A 6,239-nucleotide genomic window follows, 5' to 3' on the forward strand; every position below is an offset into this window, starting at 1 on the left:
CTCCACAATGTCCTGCTTAACCTCTGTCACATTTTCCTCCAAAAAACATTAATCAATCATGTATCATCTATTCTAATATCACCTTCTCTGACCTGGTTTCTATTGTGGCTTGTCATATTCCTATATTACTCGTCTGTGGTCTACATGACAGAAAACGGTTTTGTGGTCCATTGGGTTTATGCTGTAAAGAAATCTCCCAGCTAACTATTTTAATCCCATTTTCCAGCACAGAGCCCATAGACCTGTCAGCCTTGGCCTTGCAAGTGTGTTCCTAAATAGATTTTAAACGCCATCGGGATTTCTGTCTCTCACTCTCTTCCAGACAGTGAGGTTTAATGCAACTGTTGCTCTATGCTATCACCCACAGGGTTCAGAGCAGCTGGGTCTGTGCGAACCACAGATCACCCACACATTGTGAAGGATGGCAGGGTCCCCGAGAGGGGGAATAGGAGATTAACCAGGATGGTTCAAAGAATGGGGGATTTTAGTTGCAGAATTTGTGGGGCTTTTTTAAACATTAATTGTTCACGTGACATGTGTATTAGCAACACACATCAAGAATAATCATCCACAATTAATGGACTCTCCTTTTCAACCTCTCCCCTTGCCTGCGTTGTGGTAATATTTCAGGTTAACCACTACCAGACATCTCTCTCTAATGAGAGAGCAGTCCTATGGTCGGGTTGAACAATGCTGACTTGATCTTTTACACAGTGATGCCACTGTGCCTCGAGGGTGGGGAGAGGGAATGCTGAAGGTGGTGGATGGGAAACCACTCAGGCACAGTGCTTTATCCTGGAGGATGTTCACTTTCTTTAATATTGCTGGGGTGGGGGGGGGGGGGGTGAAGTGCACTGATGCAGGCAAGTGGAGAATGTTCCAACACAATCCTGATGTGTACCTTATAGAGAGCAAACAGACATTGGGGAATCAGGGATTTGGGGAAACTGAGATTGTTCTTCTTGTAGCAAAGGAAATTTGGGGAGCTGTGACAAAGCGGTTTACTAAAGTTACACGTTATAATAATAAACCTTAAACCCATTACAGGACACATGTTGCAGGTTTGGGAAGATCTATTGAGAGGATGGTTTGATTCAAAGGAGAACTTTTATTCAGCAAATTGTGTTGATCTGGAACACAATACTCTCACACAATATGAATATCCAGGTCCTGATGAATGGAGTAATTCTGTCAGAGTTTGGCGTTACAATGACTGAGATTACCATCTGAATATCTGCCTGTAATACAAGTTTATAAAATCTGTCACTGTCAGTTCAAGTTTGAAATTCATACAATCACCTCCTCCTGGCCGAGGATGACTGTACACATTACCCCTGGTGGAGGTTAGCAGCCACTTAAAGGGCAGATCTATGTGGGTTTCTATGAGTTCCACCTTGGGACTTCATGTGACTGAACATGGGACAGAATGTCCCAAGATTCAGTGAGATATGGAGAGCAGGATTTGCTTCCTTTTCTTTCCTTCCGTTCTGCCGCTGTGCCTCCTCAATAAGACATGGGGTGTGAAAGGCTCATGCAGCTCGATGGGCAAGATGTCTCCATTCTGACCAAAGGGCAGCAAGCTCCTCCCAGTCATGAAACAGAGTATCCCTGAAAAATCGCAACTGCGCATGCTTCCCACTGCCCAGTGCTCACAGTACATGTTTCGAATAATGAGGGGGGAAATCTCCTAGAAAAGGCATAACAGGAAAGTTCCAAAAGGATTATAAACGGTTTACACAGAGATATTCACAGGAAACGTGGGCAACAAGTTGGCAAATAGCGTATAACTTGGGATAAACTGTAGAAAGCTGCACCACAAAGGGACTGGGGGAAAATGAGCAGGAAACACAGAAAGCTAGCACACAGTTACAACATGGAATCAGGAAGGGGAATGGAATGTTGTCCATTATTTCAAAGAGTTTGCAATATCACAGTTTGGAGTATATACCTTGGGGAAAATAAACTAATGGCGAGTGAGACCACATCTGGAGTAACGTGAACAGATTTGGTCGCTTTAGTTAACGAAATAGAGCAGTTTATTGGAGGCATTTCAGACAAGATCCATTGGGATGATCCCGTTTTGAAGGGATTATCCTGTAAGCAAAAGCTGAATAAGTTGGGAATCTACTCACTGGACTTTGGAAGAATGAGAGGTGATCTCTTTGAAACATGCAGGATTCTGTCGAGGTTTGACAGGGTAAATATGGAGAGGATGTGTCCCATTACGGGTGAGTCCTGAACCAGATTCTGGGTCAGTCGCGGAATCAAGGGTTCTGTTTCGGATTTGACAATTTAAAGGCAACACCGACACAGGTTAGGGTTTCAGTAGCAATGGAGTTGGGGTGAGAAGGAGACAACCAACGTTTCAGAGATTGGAATTCCTGATGCTTGTGATTGTGTAGAGGTCTGATCAGAAGGTCACCATGGGGTCAGATTGAAAGCAATATTGTGAAGAATGTAGTTCTGCCTCAGACACTTCCCAGTGAGAGGGAGGGGCACAGCAGTAAGGGAAATGAATTTGGAATAGCAACCGAAGGCAATGGGTTTAACAATTACAGTGTTTCATTGGAGTGAATTGCAGCTAATCGAAGCATGGCAAGCAGTTTGATAACTGAGTTAGAGTGGAGTAATGGAGACGGATGATGGGGAGGGAGAGCTGGACATTATCAGTGCACATGTGAAACCTAACACTGTGCTTTTGGGCGATGTTACCTCCTGACAGTATGTAGGTGAGAAACAGGACGGACCAAGGATATATCCTGGAGGGACACCAAATACAATGAATTCAGAAAGGAAAGGGAGAGTGGAGATGGAGCAGGATTTTCCAATGATGGTGAGGTCAAATATTAGGTTTCAGCAGAATGGGAGAGAAGGACATAACCAGAAACGAGAGACAGACAGATCATGGAACCGGAAAGAAGCAGAGGCAGCTGATCGGATTGTCTCAATGTTATTGACAGAGAAACTCCAAGTGCTCCTCACTCTTGTTTTTGGAAGGGAGGATGGAGGAGACAGGATAATGGACATTTTTTTATTTCCAAAACAATAAAGAAAACCTGTGATAGTGATTCTAAAAATAAGTGAACAAACCTGTCGTATTTATCATTTATCAAGAATATTAAAATATACAACTGAAGTTCAGGTTGGAATCCCAAATCGGTAGAGGGTGGCTCTGAAGTCAAGAATAAAATAACTGGAATGAAGAATCTACTGTTTGACATGGAACCATTGGGGATGTTTTTCTGCCATTGACAATGTCCTTGAGGGAAAGAACCGGCCCATCAAGTCACTCATTGTATGAATCACTGCACAGTCTCAACAAAGGAATGAAACTGGATGGACAATATTAATCTACCAATGCACTAGCAAATACAATCACGCGATCGGCCCTCTTGACCCTGCAACTTCCGCCTCACTGTGGGCCAACAACAGCAGCAGAACTGTACTCCAGCCCAATCTGAAATCTCATGGTCTGATATCCCCCACTCAACCATTAACATCAAACCAGGGGAATCAACCCTGGTTCAATGGTGAATGCAGGAGGACATGCCAGGCATACCTAAAACTGAGGTGCCAACCTGGTGCAGCAACCAAACCTGCATGCCAAACAGCACAAGCAACACCAAATAGAACTAAGTGATCTCATAACCAATAGATTCGATTTGAGTTCTGCAGTTCTGCAACACCGAGTCAAGAATAGTAATGGACAATTAAACAACTCACTGGAGAAAGCCTCACAGATATCCCCGCCCTTACCGATGGAGGGGTCTCACACATTCATGCAACAGATAAGAGCACAGCATTAGCAGCGAGTTTCAGCCAGCAGTGCCAAGTGGATGAGCCTTCTCCATTGGTCCCTAACATCACAGATATGAATCGACTTGGTTGAAAACTGATTTCAAATCAGATCAAGAAATGGATAAGCAGTGTAAAGGTATGGGCCCTGCCAATATTCCGGCAATAATACTGTTGGCTGTGCTGCAGAACCTGCTGCCCACCAAGGCAAGTGCTGCTCCAGCACTGGCACCTACTGACTTTGTGGAACATTGCTCAGGGATGTTCCAACACAAAAACACACGGCAGATCCAATTCTCAACCAATTCCCCTCCATCAGTCTACACTCGCTCAGCAGTGAAGTGATGGAAGGTGTCATCAACAGTGCTATCAAGCAACTGCTCAACAATAACCTGCTCAGCGATGGGTTCTGCCAGGGCCACTCAGCTCCTGAGCTTGTTATAGACTTGATTCACAAACTGACAAACAGCTGAATGAGGGGAGGATGACAGGCCAGACCCCCTCCAAAACCACTATTTCGACTCCAGTGATATCAACTGACCTCAGCACAGTCTCAGCTCATTTGCTGAAACTCTCATTTTTCCCTTTTGTTAACTCTAGATTTCATTATCTAAACCGACTCCTGGCCAGCATCCCACATTCACCCTCCCGATAATCTCAAGAATATTGAAAACTCTACTGCCGAAGTGCTCACTTGTACCAAAACTTGGTTATCAATCAAAAGACTCCCATTTATAAGCAACAACAATTTACTTTCGCACCTCTGAATTAATTCCTGGCTGTAAGCATTCCTATCTCCCTGCACCACACACCCTTTCATATCTCATTAACTCATTTTAGTTCAGACTCTCAATGATGTGTTTATTTTTTAGTTCATCTGTGTGACTGTTTCTATAAAATCCAAGGGAACATGGTCCGGAATCCCCACTCTAACCCTCTAAGATCTACTTTCTTCCTAAAGGCATTCTTGAAAAACTGCTTCACTGGACACAATATGCTCCATCTGTAGCCTTATGTCAAAAGTTATCAATAATATTTTTGTGAAATTAAAACCATGATGATTTGTAGAGATATCTTCTACTCTTCAATATCACTGAGTGAATAATCTGTAATGTCTCTTACCCAACCACGTTGTGGGAGCACCTTCACCATACAAACTGCAGCTGTACAAGGAAGTCAAACATCACCCTCTCCACAGGCAACAAGGCTTTGGTATTGATCACTGGTTTCTGTGGAAGGAGAAATACACAGTTGATGTTACAGGGAGTGCAATATGAATTACAGGGAATAAAAATGGTGCAGAATTTGACTGTCAGAAATTGAAAGAAAAAGCATTCGCTTATTGGAAAAAAGAATTCTTGACTGTCAAAGATATTGTGGAAAAAATAACCTGATAATGGAACAGCATATGGTCAGGAGCCGGGCAGCAGTGGACAATTCATTTACATTCCTGAAGAAGGGCTTATGCCCGAAACGTTGATTTTCCTGTTCCTCGGATGGTGCCTGGCCTGCTGTGTTTTTCCAGCTCTACATTTTTCAATTCATTTACAAAACAGCTGTGAAAGTAATAGTAAAATACTATACAGTGCAAAAATACACCCATGAGAGACTGAGGAAGCTAGATAATGAACAAGTGGACATCAGAGAACCCAGAGGTGAACCCGAGCAGAGTTCACCTTTATGATCCCACAGTCAAAGATGTCTGGCACAAAGATGTTGGACAGAAACAGACTTCTTCGGTCCAACCTATGCCAACCAGATATACTAACCTAATCTATCTAAATTAAATCCTATCTGCCACTCCTCAACCCATTGGCGCATCTGATCAATATCCCATTGTATTCTGAGATACCCTTCTTCATTGTCCACAATACCAACTGTTGGCTGTAGCTTGTGCACTGCTTCGTGGCTTTTGTTGCTGTTTCTCAGTTACAAGAGTGAGGGACAAAGTTAAAAATCACACAACCACCTGATGAAGGACCAGCAAAGTAGTGCTTCCAAATAAACCTGTTGGACTATAACCAGATGTTATGTGGATTTTAATTTTGTCCATCCTAATCCAACACCGGCACCTCCAAGTCACGAGTGATGGAGGCATGCATAACATAAGAATAAAAAATCTAGGAAAAGGAGAAGGCCGTCCTGCCTTTCGAGCCTGCTCTACCATTCAATAAGATCAAGGCTGATCATTTTGTGGATGCATTTATCCACGTTCTCACTGTATTCCTTAATTAATTATTTCTTTTTTTGAAAAACTAACTTAGCTTTAAAAACGTTCATTGAACTTGCATCAACTACTTCCCTGGGCAATGAATTACACAGATGTCAAGAAGTTCCTTTTCAATTCAGTCCTAAATTTGCTGCCTTTCCATTGGTCCGCCGCTGACATCAATCACTTCTTCGGTCCAACCTGTCCATGACAACCATATTTCCTAACCTAATCT

The 6,239-nt window shown here is 43.1% G+C and overlaps 1 long non-coding RNA gene across 1 annotated transcript in view; it reads right to left on the minus strand.

Annotated features, from left to right (window-relative positions):
• The window catches only part of LOC122547969, a 19,069-nt gene extending 13,796 nt beyond the window's left edge, over window positions 1-5,273 (minus strand). The window contains exons 1-2 of the long non-coding RNA XR_006311133.1: window positions 5,186-5,273; window positions 4,918-5,024 (exon numbers count right to left, since the gene is read on the minus strand). This is a non-coding gene — a long non-coding RNA (uncharacterized LOC122547969). The remainder of the gene's footprint in view (window positions 1-4,917; window positions 5,025-5,185) is intronic.
• Window positions 5,274-6,239: the final 966 nt, after the last annotated feature.

This window comes from Chiloscyllium plagiosum, unplaced genomic scaffold (assembly GCF_004010195.1).
Source record: "Chiloscyllium plagiosum isolate BGI_BamShark_2017 unplaced genomic scaffold, ASM401019v2 scaf_4260, whole genome shotgun sequence".
NCBI classification, from domain to species: domain Eukaryota; kingdom Metazoa; phylum Chordata; class Chondrichthyes; order Orectolobiformes; family Hemiscylliidae; genus Chiloscyllium; species Chiloscyllium plagiosum.